Raw genomic sequence first — 20213 nt, 5'->3', positions numbered from 1 at the left:
CCAAGACTGTTCAGGTATACCAATTCCTTCAGCCTGCCCTGGGCCTACGAAACATTTCTTCTTACCTTGACTCCATCCCTTCTCCCTTCCCACTTGCATCCAAGCCATCTCTGATGCCCTCGAACATTTTGACAGTTTTTTGATCCCTGGTCACAATTGGCTCACAGTTGCTATGCCAATGCAATTCCTTTGTACTTCCAGCTCTCACCAGGATGGTCCTCTGCTTCTTCCTTGAACAGAGTTCCAACCATTTCCCCTTTGCCAACATACTCATTCGTCTGATTGAACTCACTCTCACGAAGAACAACTTCTCCTTTAAGACCTCTCATTTTCTCCTGATCAAAGGTATAACTGTGGGAATTACATGGACCCAAGCTGTTCTGATCTTTTTCATGGGATACATAGAAGTCTTTGTTTCACTTCAAGTGGACTCCAACCTGCAATTCTTTTTCCACTACATTGACCATGTATTTCTTGCAACTTTGATTTTGCCTTCTGTCTTCCTGGAGCAAGGATAGAGTTTCCGTTGTCCTCATCTTCCACCCTACCACCCTTCGTATTGCTTAGATCATACTTCACAATTTATGCCACCTTCAGTGAGATTCCACCACTAGACACACCTTCCCCTCCATTCCCCATTCAGCATTTTTAAAGGGATTCTTCCCATGTGTCTCCCTGCTTCGCTCTTCCGTCTCCATAATCACTTCCCTTTTTACCGTACCTCCCCATGAGATGTAACAACTGTCCTTTTAACTCTTCCCTTCTCACCATCCAAGGTCCAAACAGTCCTTCCAGGTGAAGTACGAATTCACTTGTACTCCTCCCAATCTAGTGAACTGCAATCAGGGCTCACAACACGGTCTCCTCTACATTGGAGAATCCGACACAGATTGGTAACTACTTTGCAGAGCACCTACTGTATATTCAGTCAGCAGGGGCGACCCCAAGCGCCCGGTTGCCTGCCTCTTTAATTCTTCATCCTGTTCCCACTTTGACCCATCTATATGTGGTCTCCTGCACTGTTGCAATGTAAGCTTGAAGAACAGTGCCTCATCTTCTATGTGGACAAGTTGCAACCATCCAGGCTCGTATCAAATTCTACAACCTCAAGTAACTCGGTGTCTGTTTATATCAGAAATGGCCAGTCTATCTGTAATATTGGCTCAGTTTTTCTCTCGCCTTTTCATAGCCTGACTGCCAGGCAGTTTCTACAGCTCTCCATTTAGCAAATTCAACATTTTTGTTTACATTCTCACTCTCTTACTGTCCCCATTTCTTGACTTTCATCTTCCTTTTTCAGATCTTTTTTCTCCCTAACTGCTCCAATTAACCATCAGCTAGATGACCTTGTCTATAGTTTATCTCGATGGCAACCCTAACTTCACCCTATCGAAGATATTCACTTTGCCTTATCTATCCCTCGATGCATCTTAAAATCAACTTTTACTCCTCTCTGTCCTGGTTATGATAAAGGATCTTTGACCTCTGTTTCTCTTTCTGCGGGTGTTGCCTGAGTCACTGAGCAGTTCCAGCATCTTCAGTTTTTATTTCAATTTTCACCAGCATCTGTCTTAAAGTTTCCCAGCACAATTATTTTGGAAGATTTCAAGAATAATTCAGAATAATTGGAATTGGTTTATTATTGTCATATGTTTTATAAGATATCTTTATTAGTCACACATACATCAAAACACGCAGTGAAATGCATCTTTTTGCATAGGGTGTTCTGGGGGCAGCCCGCAAGTGTCGCCACGCTTCCGGCGCCAGCATAGCATGCCCACAACTTCCTAATCCGTACATCTTTGGAATGTGGGAGGAAACCGGAGCATCCTGAGGAAACCCACGCAGACATGGGGAGAACGTACAAATTCCTTACAGTCAGTGGCCAGAATTGAACCCGGGTCATTGGTGCTGTAAAGTGTTACGCTAACCGCTACACTACCGTGCCTACCGAGATACAGTGGAAAAACTAGCCTTGCATATTGTTCATACAGATCAATTCATTACACAGTGCATCAAGGTAATACAATGTAAAACAATAACATAGCGCAGAATAAAGTGTAACACCTGCAGAGAAAGTGCAGTGCAGGTACACAATAAGGTGCAAGGTCATAAAGAGGTAGATAATCTGGTCTTGTTTCCCTCAATGACACAACCACTCTTTACTTATACAGTATCTCCAGAGGAGTAATACATCCCAATGATCTTCTCAGGAGTCCAAAAGTTGACACCAGACCAGAGATGTGGAAAGATGTTAATAACCTTGACTAAATGAGAGAGCTTCTCTTTTTCATTCATTCACAGGACATGGCCATCACTGGGAATGCCAGAATTTATTGTCTATCCCTAGTTATTCTGTGAACAGAGGACAGACACCTTGGTGGTCTGGAGTCGCATATAGGCCACACTGCGTAAGAATGGTAGACATTAGAGAACGAGGCAAGCTTATTTTAATTATAGCTTTATTTAATCAATTGAATTTAAATTCCTTAGTAGTCATGATGGGATTCATATTCATCCCTCTGGATCAATAGTCCAGGCCTTTAGTTACTGGTCAGTGGCTCAATGATTAAACTACCATGTCCCAAAAGAACACCAAAGGAGAGTAGGGATTGGGGAGGTAATGGGAAAACTTGGAGCCTAAACAATTGAAAACACGACCAAAGGGCAGAGGATGAAAACAAGAGATTCATAAGAAGAAGAGAGGTCTGGATAGGTTTCAGAGTTAGAGCAGGTGACCAAAGTAGGGAAACATCCTGTCATTGAAGAATACTGTATGAACACAAAGATGAAATCTTAAAATTTAAGGTACTTACATTTAAATTTAAAAGATTGAAGGTCAGCTCTCTTCACTGTGTGTTAAACAATACAAGTTGTTCTGCCTGTTGAAAAATAAAGCAGAATGCAACCTGAATAAAGTCTGGAGCTCAACAAACTAAAACCTGAACCAAGGTCTAATAAATAGAATAGGTTCCCCATTAATAAAACAGCTGCAAACATGTGCAGTTTACATTAGAAGCCTTGATACATCAGATATTCTCTGCCAAATTACTGATTTTGATTGACTAACCTGAAAATTTTAAGTACAAGTTTCAGTTTATTGTTCAAGTTTATTGTCATGGGCATTCATACCCAGGGCATAAGTGCCATAAAAATTAGCTTTTTTGCAACAGCAGCACAGTACATTAACATGAACTTAATTTAACATTTAATTTAATTCATTACAGAGCTCTTTACCCATAACTATGGTATTGTTCATTCGCGACCTTCCCTCTATATCTCTTTTTGATGCTCAGGCCTTCCTTTTCTGATCAGCGTTTTGTTTACTAACAATGGAATACATTCTTCTCTGAGCCAATATACTTGGAGAGTAGCACCCAAGAATAGCTTTCATATATCTGACAGGATGTTCAGATAAAAAACACCACTCCTCAGTCCCAATTTCCATTTAGGCCATCAAAAAGAGCATGAGAGGAAATGTGAATATCCTTTTAATGCTTCCTAACTAAAAGAAGGGGAAATCCTGTATTCAAGCATCTTTGCCATGTGCGTTTCTAATTAGTGCTACCACAGGAGAGAATGCTTGTCACTGAAAAGGCTATCTAGGTCCAAGTGGAACTTCCTGTTCTATGCTCACCTTCTGCCTTTTAAGAATACAAAAAGGGAGAGGAGCTAATGTCAACAGGATGATTGAAGAACCATGCTATAGCCTACCTAAAAATACATGTTAATGAATATATTAGCATTCTTAACTACTTAAGAGTGGCTCCAAGTTCCATTTTATTAAAGACAACCCCATTTGAAATAAGAACAGGATTTATATTGCTCCTTTTGACTTTTGAACCTAGTCACTGTTATAAAGTGGGAACACAGCAGCCAGACTATGCACAGTAAGCTCCCATGAACATCAATGTGATAATGATCAAAGAATCTATACTTAGAAATTGTTTTCTGAGTGCTACCAGATCCAATTTGTATGAAGGATGAACTGCAATTAAAAATCAAGGTCTTAACTCATGGTATCATGAAGTTGGTGATTTTTATTCTGCCTGTTGTGTGAGTCTGATGTGCTATTGCCTGGAGGGCCTCCAATGTGCATGGTCAGACCCAGCAAAGCTCAACACCACTTCTGTAATTTTCAGTCACAGATTCATGGCCCCCTCAGTCTACTCGTGCAGAATCAGCCTACCATAGCAGCTGAGAAGCTTGCTTCCTCATGATTTAAAAGGGACCTCTTTGAGAAGCTGTCAGGAACCTGCCCCTGGTCGGACTCCAAGTATCCAATTTAGCTGGCTCACTTTTAGGCGCACCTCCAGTTCGCATTCACCACCCATGCCGGGCTCCACACACACCCACTCACTCACTGATCTGCCATTCACCCACATCTACCTCTGACCACCCTCACCTCTCACTCCAGATTGCAGTCCCCCAGTCTGCTGATTACACCCTAATTAGAGTGTCGCCTTCCAATTATCCGTTTTCCCCCTGATCACCATCACAGCCCTATGACAGGTCAGTTCCCCCTCCCAGTTAGTTTCCTCCAATAACTAAACTACCCCTTGACTGACTCCCGCTTTCCTCAAACAGCTGTCAGCAGTTGATCCTGCTCCTGTCTCTTCTGCTTCCTATTCATTTCTCCCACCCTCACTCATCCCGAGCCTCAGCGCATTCTCCCTCTGAATTTCCTCCAGGTTCTCCGGTTTCCTCCCACACTCTAAATATGTGCGAGTCGGTAGGTTAATTGGCCATGGTAAATTGCCCCTAGTGTGGGTGGGTGGTAGAATCTGGGGGTAGTTAATGGGATGTGGGAGAATAATATGGGACTGGCGTAAGTGAGTACTTGATGGTCAGCAAAATGGAGACACAAAAAATTCTGCAGATGCTGGAATCTGGAGCAAAATCCACAAAATGCTGGAGGAACTCAGCAGGTCAGGCAGCATCTATGGTGGGAAATAAACAGTAGATGTTTCAGGTTGAGACCCTTCATCAGGATTGGAGTTCCTTCAGCATTTTGTGTGTATTACTTGATGGTCAGCAATGGAAAGCAAATTAAACTGCAAATGTTGGACTCTGAAACAAAAACAAATATGCTGGAAGAACTCCAAACTGAGGAAGGGTTATTCACCTGAAACGATAACTGGTTTCTCTTTGTACAGATGCTGCTTGACCGGCTGAGTTCCTCCAGCATCTATGTTTTAGCTTGATGATCGATTTGGATTCAATGCGCGAAGGGCCTGTTTCCCTGCCATACAACCCCTCTGTCTCTAGGACCCTATGAGTGCGGTCAATGAAAGTCTGCAGACAAATATCCCTCCCTGCTCTGCTTGTTCCTGTGGGCTTAGGAAAAGTAGATGAAGTCTCCACTCCTGGAGAATGGAGTTTGGGCAACTTACCTAACATCGCAACAAATGACAGACTGGGAGATGTGGCAGAGATCAGCAGCAGCAGCCTGCAATAATCCCAAGGCTAGGAAGCTGAGAGTAATCTTGACCCTGAGCTTTGTAGATAAAGCAGTCAGGCATATGTGTGAAGATTTACAATGACGTTGTAGGAAGTCAGAGATTTCACACTGAAGACAAAGAATAGAATTTAAGCCTTGGCCCTTCTAAGGGCAGTTTTTATGGAAAATAATGGTTAATAAAATAGTTATTATTGGTTGTAGATGACAGGCGGAATATGAGGTACTGTCCTTCTAGTTTGAGTTTGGTCTCATCCTGGCAGTGGAGAAGGCCAAGGAAAGATAAGTCGATGCGGGAAAGGAAAGGGGAGTTGAAGTGCCCTGCAACCGGGAGCTCAAGATGGCCATTGCAGACAGAGCACAGGCACTTGGCAAAGTGGTCACCTGGTATACACTTGGTTTCAGCAATGTAGAAGAGGATAAGGTAAGATACCTTCATTAGTCACATGTACAACAAAACACACAGTGAAATGCATCTTTAGCATAGCATGTTCTGGGGGCAGCCCACAAGAGTCGCCTGCACGCTTCCGGCACCAACAATAGCATGCCCACAACTTCCTAACCCGTACGTGTTTGGAATGTGGGAGGAAACAGGAGCACCCGGAGGAAACCCACATAGACACGGGGAGAACGTACAAACTCCTTACAGACAGCGGCCGGAATTGAACCGGGGTCACTGGTGCTATAATAGCATTACGCTAACTGCTACACTACCATACGTTAGGAGAGCCAAATGCAATCGACCAGGTTGGAGGAGTCCCTGCTAACTATCAAGCTATGATTTTTACACTAATCCTACCTTAACCTATTTTATTCCCCCAACATTCCCATAAACTACCCTGAAATCTCTGCCTCACTTGGAAGGGCTGTTTAAGTCCCAGGATGGTAGTGAGGGAAGAGGTGTAGGAGCAGGCAACGCATCTCTTTCAATTGAAGGGGAAAGTGCCAGGGGATGGGGAGGAGTGAATGGGGAGGGATGAGTGAACCAGGCAGTCAAGCAGGAAGAGATACCAAGGGGAAGGTGTGACTGGTGGGCTCATGGAGCAGCTGGAGAAATGGTAAAGAAAGACAGGCTGGATGCAGAGGCTGAGAGGGTAAAAGGTAAGGACAACTCCACCCTTCCCTCTCCCCTATCTGTCTCCATCTGCCCATCCTCCTCCTTCCTGCTTGTTTGCACCGCTCTCCTGTCAGTTTCTGCCCCAGCCCTCCCACTCACCTCTTTACACTACCCATCTCCCTTCTACCTCATTGCACTGCACTCTCTCTGTAGCTGTGACACTTTACTCTGTACTGTTATTGTTTTTACCTGTACTACATCAATGCACTCTGTACTGAATCAATGTAACTGCACTGTGTAATGAATTGACCTGTACGATCGGTATGGAAAACAATTTTTTCACTGTACCTCGGTACAAGTGACAATAATAAACCAATACCAACACATTCTCAGAAGTGGGATCTCAACTTGAAAGGTTAACCATTACTCTGCTTCTCCAGATGCTGCTTGATCCACTGAGTTTCTCCAGCAGTTTTTTTTTGCTCTAGAATCCAGCATTTGCAGTCTCCTGTGTCTCTATTCAAATGCAAGTTGATGTTTGTTCATTAATTTGCTCCCTGTGTCCATTATCATTTAAACTCTCAATGATTTCTTCATTGCTACACTGAACTGCTCTCTGTCTCTGGACTCTGCTGAAACTTGACAAGCATTGTTCCTTCACCAACACTTCCAATTCCAATGTGAACTAAACCAACAATAAGGGCAGTTACCACAGTGCCTTACATGGACAGTTTCCCACCCTCCCATCTAATGAAACAGAGTGTAACAAAATCACTGGGAGAAAGACTGCCATTCTGATTTCCAGATAGTATTTCCAACTGAAAGACAGAAACATATCCTTTAATTCCTAACCATGATTAATAAATAATTGCCTCACTGCAGAATCACAGGTTATATGTCATATAAAGTAGCCACAGAGCGAATCCCCAGGCATTAGAGAACAGTATAAACCATGATGCTTCACGAGATGAAAGGAATGCCAAACAGCCTGGGAATTGTCTCTTTTCCCACTCGGATCAATTGGAACATGTTTGTGAAGCCTTCACTTAATCTTGGCCTAAGACCTTCAAAGAAAGAACACTCACTCCCATTTGCCAGCCCAGTTGAAATGCCTTAAAAGAAGTTTTTAATTAAAAATTTCAAGGCTACTGATATATTAAAAAAAACAATGATATTGACCTTTGCTGGAGATAGGCAAGTTTAGCAAGGGCAGGCTCCTTAACCCTTCTTATGCCCAGTGAAGCCAAAATTAAAAGACCACATTAATCTCAGCAACATCTTAGTACAAGCATCCGGAATTATCAAACGAAGTACTGCTTTTATCTGCAAGGGGGACAAATGATTTAACCAGGCTTTTCTTGTGTGTGAAAATAAATAAAAACTGCAGATGCTGGAAATTTGAAATAAAAACAGAAAATGCTGGAAACACTCAGCAGTTCAGACTGCATCTGTGGAGAGAGAAACAGTTAATGCTACAAGTCTTGGACCCTTTGCCAGATGTTTAAGTGAAGGGTCCTGGACTTCAATCATTAATTGTTTCTCATTCCACAGATGCTGCCTGACCTGCTGAGAGTTTCAGGCATTTTCTGTTTTTTAGAATATGGAACATTTTCATAACACATTTTGAATTTTTATTTCAGACTTCTTGTGTGTGGTCAGGTCAGCTACAGTCTTAAAGCCATTGCTGCTCAGACCCAGCACCATGCCTGAAGAACATGCTGTCTAACTAAATGTGACCAATTTTCCACATCTTCCAACAATCATCAAGTTTGCTTGAATATCATTCTCAATTATTTTATACTGGCACTGGGTGCAGTAAAACTGCAGGTTAAAGATTTAAAGTTAAATTGCCCCATCAAATCGCAAAAGCATAGAAGGAGTCAACCTCAGCAGCCTGGCCAACATTTACCCCTCAACCTATATCTCCAAAACCGATTTATCTGGCCATCGCCACACTGCTGTCTGTGGAACCTCAGTTGGTGCCCAAACCTTTCATGAACAACACGTCCTGAGGTCATGAAAGGAGCGATATACTTCTTTTTAACATGCTAGAGGTAGAGCCATGCAATGGAGCAGCATGGATGCTGGCAAAATGGAAGAGCAGAAGAGAGAAAAGCTGCAACACATTGATGCAGCTGGTAAAGCTGCTGCCTTGAAGCTCCAGTGAGCTGGGTTCAATCCTGACCTCTGGTCTTGTCTGGGTGGAGTTTGCACGTTCTCTCTGTGACCCCATGGATTTCCTCCAGGGGCTCTGGTTTCATCCCACGTCCTAAAGATGTGCAGATTGGTAGATTAATTGGCCTTTGTAAATCGCTGCTTGTGAAGGTGGATGGTTGAATTTCGGGGTAGCTTATAGGAATGTTGGGGGAATAAAATGGGTTATGGTAAGATTAGTGTAAAAAGGATAGCTTGATGGTTAGCAGGGGCTCAATGGGCTTAAGGGCCTGTTTCTGTGTTGTATCTCTATGACAACAGTAGAAGATGGATTGAGTTACTTAAAGGCAGCAGGATGTCTAAGTGGAGACAGCAGAATTGTGGAGAGAGAGAGATAATAAAGAAGAGACATAGGAGATCGGGAGAAAAATGAAGAGACAAAAAAAAACAGGGAGAGGAGGAGAAAGAGGGAAGGAAGAAAAGAGTGGGAAGGTTAAAGGGAGAGAAAGATGAAGAGGGAGGGTGTCAGAAAGGGATGGAAATTGTTGAACAGGATGAACGGATGAGAAAGACAGAGTGAATCCAGTGAAAGGAGGTACGGAAAAAGGTGACAGCTACAATAATGATCTGTTGTTCTACTTTTGCTGCCAGTGTTGCATATCGTCAAAGACATATTTGCACTTAAGTAATAGTGTGGAGAGAGGATTGTACCTCAACGGTCAGGAGGAAAGAGGCAGGAGAGCAACACTAATATGTTGACAGGCTGGTACAGTGAAAGGGAGAATAGCTTCAGATTGTTCCAAGAACCAGGATTAAAGGGACAGTTGCAGAGGAAGCTTTTAAGGAGGTACCTGAAATCAAGTAGAGAGGGTACAAGACAAACATGCTTCAGCAGGAAGCTGCAGAAGCCCAGATCACAGAGCAGCAACTCATGGATGAACAGAGGAAAACTGCGATCAAGTACAGGTAACAAATGAATGTGGGGAGATCTGCTGCGTACAGAGGCTCACAACAGATGAACACAAGGAGGTAGGAGCAAGTGTATGACACGAGTTCCCCTAAGCCTGCCTTGCAATTCAATATAATCATGGCTGAACTGCCCCAGGCTTCTACTCCTCCTCAGTGCCAGATCCATATAACCCACATTTCCCCAGTCTTTTAAAACTTTATCTGCTTCCTCAAAGTAAAAAAGATTGATAAAAGAGGAAGCAAATTCCCTGCTGGATATGATGGGATAGAGACAGTCTAATTCAGGCAGACTAGAGATCAAAATGGAATTTTTATAGTCCGCTGGATACTTTTGATCTTTTAACGCACTGTACCACTCAGATCCCCTATATGTTTAAGTATAAACAAATGACACACCATAAGGCATAATCATAGTCATGAACTCAGTGACCCACATCAGATTAATAATTGCCTTGATTCTTATGTCTGCAGTTTGTGGATTTAAAGTCTCCTGGATTATTTCATTCTAATGTTAGTATGTGCTGCATGTCAGAGTCCTGAGGACCACCTTTCTCTTAAAATTAAGCCTCGGTTGTTTCTTAGTTGACATAAGGCACCTCATGGCAGCAGCAGAAGAGAAAGAGGAAATTTCTCCTTTACCTTACTCCTTTACAATCATAGAGATTATCTGGTAAATTATCTCATTGTTGTTTGTTGGACCTTGCTATACACCATATCACCAACTGAAGTTTCTTATATGGCACAGTGATTACTCTTCTAAAGAATTTCATCAGCTTAAAGCTCTCTGGAGCGTCCAGAGATTGTGAATACATTATACTTCTTTCTTTCGTATCTTTACTCCAAAATCTTGAATCAATTTTTGCCAGTCTCAATGGACCAACATCGTCAACCACAACGCCTCTGGGTCTGGTTATTAATCCCACCCTGGCCAAATTTCCTATAGCTGGATTCAAGCTGGTCCTAGAACAAGCCTACTTGTTCCAATCAGAGGAGTGGATCAGCCACAGTCATTAGAAATTGTTAGCCAGCTCAATACATAAACTACTGGCGCCAGATAGATCGTACAAAGGAGGCTGACTATCTATGGAGTTTTGCGTCAACCTACCAATCAATTTCATATCAGAATTGACAAAGGTAGTTTACACAAAGCAATATTTCTTATTGGAGAAATGCTGGTGACACTGCCAATGCTATTTAGTAATAAACTACATGAAATTGGTTATCAAATAAGGTAGAGAAGGGGCTTTTATCTCGTTTTGAGAGAATATAATCAAAGAATTGCTTATAATGGATCGCTGTCTGACAGAAATGTGATTGACATCATTTGTTCCTCAATGCTCAGTTCTAGGTCATTTTGTTATATTAAGGATCTGCCAAACAACCTGTCTTTATTCCAACAATTGTACATAAACTGACAATGCATTTGCATTTTACGTGCAAAAAGCTCATTGAAAGGCTTTTAACCGAGGATATTTCACCACGTTTGAATGTGAATCATCTGACACAAAGTACAGATAAAACCAATCATTACTAATCTAATCCAAATCAGCCGCTGCTTAGATTGATTCATTCTCACTAAGTGTTAATGGCCTATTCCTGGAAATGTGCTCTCTTTTAAGTATCATATATCTTTGATTTTTTTTCCCTAGTGTGCGGAGGGGGATGGGGAGAGTGCATGTGATCAGCTTCCTTGGCAGTCAGTCGTCATCTGTTTGAAGACTTGCATAGGAACAGGAATGGGCTATTCAGCTCCTCAAGCTGGTTCCACTGTTATCATGGCTGATCTGGGTAAAGTAGCACAGATAAACACCTTTTGTAGCAGCATTTTCTGTTTTATTTCAGAGTTCTTCACACAGTAGAATAATGCTCCAAAATCACTAAAGATTGTATGGAGTCATACAGTATGGAAACAGGCCATTTGGCCTAACTCATCCATGCCAACTGTGTTGCCCAGCAAGCTAGGCCCATAGCCCTCTAAACCTCTCCTATCCGTCTCTACTTTCGTAAATGATTTTGGATTTAGACAGTGATGGACAACCCTTCCAATCCTTTATTTATTTATTTTCCAGGATCTGGACATTATTGAAATGACCAGCATTTTTGGTCCATCCCTGATAACCCTTCAAGGGTGGTAGTGAGTTATCTTCTTGAAACACTTTTGGCGAAGGTTCTCCCACTGTGCTGTTGGGGAGGGAGGTCCAGGATTTAGACCCTGTGTGTCAAAGGAATGGTGCCATATGTCAAAGTCAGGATGGTGTGTGACTTGGAGGGGAATCTGCAGGTGTTGGCATTCCTATGTGCCTGATGTCCTTCTCCTTCTTGGTGGCAGAGGTTGCAGGTGAGCGAAGAGCTGTCAGAGTAGGCTGGGTGAGTAAATGGAGTGTTTTTTGTAGACGGTGCACACTGTGTTCCAGTGAGAAGGGACTGAATATTTAAGTTAATGGATGGGTAACAAATAGATAAGATAAGATATCTTTATTAGTCACATGTACATTGAAACACACAGTGAAATGTATCTTTAGTGCAAAGTGTTCTGGGACAGCCAGCAAATGTCGCCACGCTTCCGGCGCCAACATAGCATGCCCACAACTTCCTAACCCATACGTCTTTGGATTGTGGGAGGAAACCAGAGCACCCAGAGGAAACCCACACAGACACGGGGGGAACGTACAAACTCCTTACAGACAGTGGCCGGAATTGAACCTGGGTCGCTGGTGAGATAATAGCGTTACACTGACTGCTACACCACTGTGCCTGTCCTGGATGGTGTTGGGCTTCTTGAGAGCTGTTGGAGCTATACTCATCCAGGCAGGTGGAGAATATTTTATCACACTGGAATATTCATGGCATTGAAGTGTCAACAGTTGAGGACTGCCAAGATGACCCCCTCATTGTGCCACCCTTTGTGGTGGTTCTGCTTTGCCACTGGGACCAAACGTGTCCAGGGATTGGCTATGACAAGCCGAGACCTAACTTGTCTGTGGAACAACTCTTCCATTTTAAACACCAGCCTACAGACATCTGTGAGAGGAGATTTACAAGGTTTTTTGGCTGGGATCAACTATGCCACAGCCAGGTTCAGTGCCTAGGTTGTTGCTGGATGATCTATACATTGTTTTCTTTCCATTTTTCAATGGATGGCTTGCTAATCCTCTAAAAGTCAACCACACTGATGTCACACATAGAGCAGACTGGGCAAGGAAAGTAGTAATTCTCTCCTGAAGGATATCAGTGAAGTTCTGTAACCACCAAGTAGTCTTGCTCTCATCATTACTAATGACAAGTTCCTTTCACTATTTTTTTAAAGATTTATATATATTAACAGAATTTAAATTCCATGCTGCCATGTTGGCATTTGAACTTTGAAGATTACTCTCTGGATTACTAACCTGTAACTAAACTGCATCACCATTGTACTTGTAAAAGTGCAATGTTAGCAGTTTCAATCCAGCTAGCAACCATTTTGACCTGATACCTTTTAGGCTTTCAAACTGCTTCCTTAATTGCTTGCAGCTCCAGAAGTGCTGCCAATGGATTTCCCACAGGACCATATTCATACACACATCAGCTTCTGAGGAGCAAATAGAAATGCCAACATTCAGGCACAACCAGAGCATTTACACAGCGTTTTTCAAAGTACGTTACACCCAATGAGTTACACCCAATGAAGTATTTCTTCACGTGTGTTCTCTGTTGTAATATAGGAAATGCAGCAGCCATTTGGTAAATAGTGAGCTCCCACAAATAGCAACGTGGAACTGGTAAGCTGGCCTGCCTTTTACTGACGTTGGTCCAGTGATAAATATTGGCCACACATTGAAGACAAATTTCCCACTCTTCTTAAAAATAGCATCACTGGATCTTCTCCAGAAAGGATTGTTGTTCATCGTTTGAATGAGTTGCCTTCTGCTCTCTCAGGTAGATGTAAAAGATCTCACAGCACTTTCAAAGTGGAGTAATCTATATGTGGAGCCAGGGGATACGAGTGAGAACCTAAATGAATACTTCTCAATCTGTATTCACCAGGGAGGCTGGAGAAATAAGGGAGGGGTTTGCTGATATTCTGGAGCACATCTGTGTCAGGAAGGAGGAAGTGCTAGAAATTTAGAGATGCCTCTGATTGTAAGAAAAAAATGTCCTTAACAGCTTTCAAAGGCAACCAGAATGTTGCTGGAGGTGGGACCTCAGAATGCAACATCCATCTTCTACTTATAACAACACAGAATGAGGCTGTTCAACCCGTCAGATCCATGGCAGCTCCAAGGAAAGCAATCCCATCCCCTTTCTCCTTATTTCCTTGTATCCCCACAACTTATTCTCTACTCTCCATGCCCATCAACTCCCCTTTGAGTCTTTTGACCATTAACCTACATCAGGTGTGATTTACAGTACCGAACTAACCTACTGGTACATCTTCGGGATGTGGGAGGAAACCCATCCAGATACAGAGAAAACATGAATGCTCTGCACAGACAGCACTGGGGATCAGGATCAAACTCTGGTCCCTGGAGCTGTGAGGCAGCAGCACCATCTGTTGTGCCATAAGGCCACCCAAAAGCCCTGGTTGTGAGGTGGTCCCATCGCCTCAAGTTTGTATGGAGATATGTGGTCAAATCTTAGTACGGCAGCAGGACTAGTGCAGAGGGTGAGTGCAGACAGTGGATATCATACAGCTTATTATCTACTGTGTACGATAACTTGTGCATAAGGAAGCTGGTGTTTTTTTCTACATTGTAGAATCACAGGAAATCATAGAATCATAGGGGGATCCATCCCCCGGTGGATCTGCTCTCCTCTCCTCCCCTGCATCTGCCTATCACTATCTCTTACCTGCATCTACCTATCACCACCTTGTGCCCACCCCACCTCCCCTCTTTCGTCCACCTATCATTGCTCTGCTCTGCTTTTCCCTCCTATATATTAGGCTTCTCCTTTTCCTATCTTTAGTCCTAAAGAAGGGTCCTGACCCGAAACATTGACCACCTGCTTTTCTCCACAGATACTGCCTGGCCTGCTGAGTTCCTCCAGCATCATAGTGTTTTTTCATCTAGATTCCAGCATCTGCAGTCCTTTGTTTCTCGAGGGACATAGCATGGCCACAGGCCCTTTGGCCTATTGAGTCTTTGCTGACCATCAACCACCTATTGACACCAATCCTACATCAAGCCCACTTTTACTCTCCCCATATTATCATCAATTCTATCACTCACCTATACAAAGGGGGCAATCTTCAGTTTCTAATTAACCTATCAACCTGGAGGTCTTTGAGATGTGGGAGGAAACTGGAGCACCCAGAAGAAAGCCAATGTGGTCAATGGGAGAACATGCAAACTCCATACAGGCAGTACCCGAGGTCAGGATTGAACCTGCACTACCCACTGCACTGCCCTTAGAGCACAACATTCTGAAAAGCATTACAGTAGAGACAACTGCAGAGAGTTGTGGACACAGCGCAGTGCATCACGGACACCAGCCTCCCCTCCTTGGACTCTGTCTTTACCTCTCGCTGTCTTGGTGAAGCAGCCAGCATGATTGAAGACTCCACCCACCCGGGTCATTCTTTCTTCTCTCCTCTTCCTTCAGGAAAAGATACAAGAGGCTGAGGGCACATACCACCAGACTTAAGGACAGCTTCTACCCTACTGTGATAAGACTATTGAACAGTTCCCTTAAACGATGAGATGGACTATGACCTCACGATCTACCTTGTTGTGACCTTGCACCTTATTGCACTGCACTTTCTCTGTAGCTGTGACACTTTACTCTGTACTGTTACTGTTTTTACCTGTATTACATCAATGGACTCTGTATTAACCCAATGTAACTGCACTGTGTAATGAATTGACCTGTACGATCAGTATGCAAGACAAGTTTTTCACTGTACCTTGGTACAAGTGACAATAATAGACCAATACCAATTCAATAGTACCTCCGCTGGCTGAAGAGCAGTTGTGAAAGGGAAATATGGTGTTATATATACAAGTCTCACATTTTAACCAAATCTAAAAATGTTCATATTTATAAGGAGTCCTGGGCTGCTGGAAATTGTGTTGGAGTGGTCTATGATTGAAGAAGGGGAAATCATACACGTATTTAGTATTGAAGCATATTTATTATACAATAAATGGTGTCCTTTGGTTAGTTTTGAAGTGCCTATTTTCTATATTGTTTCCAGGCTGTACCTTGAATTGTCACAATGAAGATTGAATAAGAGGATCTGATCTGAAGGTAGTGTAAACCATATGAATTATTAAATAATCACAAAGCTACAAAATAAAGCATGTAGTGTAGAGCAGCACTGAAGGTACAATTCAAGTACTTTCAGGCAGCACATATTTCCTCAATTAAGCTGGTAACCACCAAACACAAGGGGAGACATGCATTAAGCCACAATTGCATCAGTGATCTCACTGGTCTGTGGGCTATTTGACAAGAAAATTCCTGCCTCAGGCAAATGTTTAAACACATCACACTCAGGGTAGCAGCAGTAGAAAGCCACACATTCCCAGCTCCTCACAGAGCCAAATACAAACTCTACACATGGTTGAAAGTATTAATAAGGCTTGAGATTTCTGGCTTGGATCCAGGTTGCATGGCATGACTACTGCATATAAATGTCAGGGGCGGTGGGGGGTTGGGGGGGAAATCATCCATTTTCTCACTCCATCAACCCTCACCCTTTATGAGAATGAAAGCCCAGTGGAAAATGTATAATGTGGCCATAAACAAGTGCCGGTGCTGAAAGAGAAACTCAGCACCGTGCAAGAGAACCTGAAAATCTTTATTCCTGGTCATGCAAAGTACACAAGAGCCATTGCTTCTCATTGTGGAATGACTGCCAGGCACAAAGGCTCCTGAATCCTGGTAGTTTCTGCCCCAGGTCTAAACTGCAGCTTCATCAAAACAGAATTAGTCAGATCTGTGAAGGCATTTGAAGGTTCTGTGCTGGCTACATTTCAGCAGACCGCTCCAAGCAAGCAAACACTAACTGAAGCAAAGTGCATCACAACTAATCTCTGTCCCAAATGCCCTGATTTTGAAATAGGAGTACCTAAGTGTGTTCAAATGTGCTCACAACTATTTAAGTCATACTATTTATGAGCGACATAAATTTTGAACGTGTGAATATCCCCTTATTGGTGATCTAATAATCTAATGACAGCCAAGTCACCATAAAAAAAACATACTTCTAATCACCAGTAAATCTTAGTGGTAACAATTTAACTTGCAAATTGACACAGTTCCTTCTAAATGTCAGCAACTGTTGAAACATACTTTGCACGTACAATAGTATTGTTGCTGTTTACCCAAAAATAAGGACCCATAGTGGATTTGATACATTTTGGCTTAGCTTTTCTTCATTTTCTTTTTCTTTTTTTTGCAATAGTTTGACTTGCTGGGCACTTTCTCACAGCCTCACCATTAACAACACATTAAACAGACAAAAAAGCTTAATCTGAATTTAACTATCCCTCAACTGTCACTTCAGGTCATCTGGCCTCACACTGTCAGAGATACTTCCATTGTTCCACCCATTCCCCTTTTCTGCCACCTAAACCAACCTTGATCCAACCAACCAAACCCTAATCACTACAGTTTAGCAACACTATGACCACTTTGATCACCTTGCACTAAAATGGTCTTTGTTTTTTTTAATTCTAATTGTGTTCTTTCTTGCAAAAATAGTGTATAATTTTTGTTTAATTTATGTTTTTCTTGTGAATGCTATTTATATAATGCTATGTGCCTATGATGCTGCTGCAAGTAAGTTTTTCATTGCACCTGTGCACACATGTACTTGTGCATATGACAATAAACTTGACTGACTTTGAACCAACTTGTTTCTGTCTTCTCCAGTTCTGATGAAGGGTCCCAGACCTGAAACGTTAACTGTTTTTCTCTCTCTACAGATGCTGCCTGACCTGCTGAGTATTTCCAGCATTTTCTGTTCTTATTTCAGATTTCTGGCGTCTGAATATTTCCAGCATCTGAATATTTCCAGCAATACAACCCAGCAGATGGAAAGGTTATCCAACTCTCAGCATCACATATATCCTGGTTCACCACTGGACTAAAGATGCGAAGGAAGACTGAAATTATCCAAAAATATCTTCATGGTAAAAACAAGCTCTATTTGTGCTTCTTTTACTGGATATGCTTTAGCTGGTTTTTTATGGTAACCATATACTAACACTCTCACCTCAGAGTCTAAAACTGTTGGGTTCAAGATCCACTCCACAGATTTGAGCATAAAAATTTAGTCTTAAACTCCAGAGCAAGTGTAACATTATTAGCGATGCAGTGTTTCAGATTCTGTTAAATCAAGGTTCCGTCCTTGTGTGGATAGATGTAAAGGAACACATTACACCAGCAGTGCTGATGTCCCAGTCATTATTTTCCCTCCATCAACATCATGCAAAAAAATCAGGTCATTATTAGACTGCTGCTTGTTGGAGCTTACTGTGCCCAAGTTTGCTGCTGGCTTTACCACATCACAACATTGATTGCACTTCTAAAGCCGTTGATTCATGTCAAACTTTCCACTACCCAATGTCACTACATGCAATGAAATTCTAAAAATTCTGTCTATGTCTATCTGGATGTCTGGAGTACAAAACATGGAAGCTTCAGTTGTACAAATGCCTGGCTAGACCACATCTGAAGAACTGTAAGCAGGTCAGGGCAATAGGAAGAATATACAGGCTTTCACTAGCTGTAAAGCATTTTGGGATGACCTTAGATTGTGCAAACTGATGTACACGTGCAAGCCTTCTTTTTATAACTGGTTTGCAACAGGGGTCTAATGTCTTCCTGCCCAAGATCACTAACAACTTCTTGTTTAGGAATAAGTATTTACTGTTCGCACGCATTAGTTACCTTAATCCCAGTTGAGAGTCTGGATGATTCAAGCTCCAGTGATTGTTTCAAGGTTGACAGGTTTTTGAGGTGAGTAAGGGGAATGGAACAAAGACATGTTGACGTACAGATCAACAAGGATGAAAAGGAATAGCAGTGCAACCTGAGAGGCTTACTTGCCACCTCTCAACCTGAGAATCTTTGTTTAAAAAAAATAGGGCTGTTTAGTATATATTAGCAGTAGGGATTTCTCAATAGACATAGTGCTACCCATCCTTTCTTCATTAGGAGGAAGGGAGAAGGAAGCAGTTATGTACAACCACACTTGGATACAATGACAATGCTGCCGAGCCCTCTACCAGCAGTGATAACTATTGGAATGTGGCCTCCACAGGTAGTGGGTGGAAAATCAGTGAGAACAGGATGTGATGATCCTTCAGAGTGTAACTACTTCTTTGATAAGAGCAAGGGAAGGTAGACTTTTCGGCTTCTTGAGCCTGTTTCACCATTTACTGAGATCATGGTTGGCCTGTATCCTACATATATATGCCCCCTATCCTTTAACAAAAATCCATCAGACCCTGATTTATAATTCACAGTTGACCCAGCATCAACTGCATTTGCAGAAGTGTGCATGGGGAATGGTATCGGTTCTGCAGTTAAGTTACCAAACTGGTGTGCAGAGACCTGGACTAACAATTGGGAGACATAAGTTCAAATCCCACCATTGCAGCTGCAGAATTTGAACTCACTTAATAAAATAATCTCAGTATTAATGATCATGAAATTACTGGATTGTTATAAATAGCCACTTGGTTTGTTGATGACTTTTCAAGGAAGTAATCTGCCAGGTTTATCCAGTCTGGCCTGTACGTGACTTCATATACACCGGCCTAATTGACTCTTAAATGTGCCAGCATTTAGTTGAATCATACCCGAAGGTGTCTCACCACATAATTAAAGGTAGTTAGGGAGAAGTAATAAGGTTGACATTGCCAATGACACCCATATCCTGATAAACAAATTAAAAAGAGTTCCAAATTTCTACTACCTACTGTATATAGAAGTGTTTTCTAATTCACTCCTGAAAGACCTCACTTGCTACCTTACCTTAGATTCCCCAACCAGTACAAATAGTTTCCTTTCTATCCTGTCAATTTTTCCCAAACGCTTTGATGAAATCATTCTTTGATCTTCAAAACTCTAGGGAATCAAACTCTGGCTTCTAATCGCTCCTTGTAATTTAGCCATTGGAATCCAAGTATTCTTCTGGTTACTCAACTTCCTCCAAGGCTGATATATCCTTATGAAAATGTGGTTCCCAGAACTGCCTACAGGGCTCCAGGCTGATCCAAACAGGGCTCTATACAGTTATAGCCTGACTTCTACCCCTTGAAATGCAGACATCTTAATAGATAAGAGGCAGATGTTTTAGAATTTTATTATATGAAGTGACAAAGGGTAGTGGAACATTCTAACATGGCTCAACATAGAACAATACAGCACAGGAACAGGCCCTTCGGCCCACAATGTTGTGAAACATCTTTAGAAGCTCAGGGAAATCTGAAGACATGAAATCTGGAGTGGAAAAATAATTCAAATACAATATTTGCTGGAGAAGAAAACCAGAAAGCTGAGATACTGGATATCTGAAATAATAAAAAAAAATGCTGGAAATGCTCAGCAGGTCAGGCAGCATCTAAGGAGAGAGAAACAGTT

Source organism: Pristis pectinata, chromosome 24 (genome assembly GCF_009764475.1).
Source record: "Pristis pectinata isolate sPriPec2 chromosome 24, sPriPec2.1.pri, whole genome shotgun sequence".
Classification (NCBI taxonomy): Eukaryota; Metazoa; Chordata; class Chondrichthyes; order Rhinopristiformes; family Pristidae; genus Pristis; species Pristis pectinata.
The sequence above is the reverse complement of the archived record's forward strand: the minus strand, read 5'-3'. Positions refer to the sequence as shown.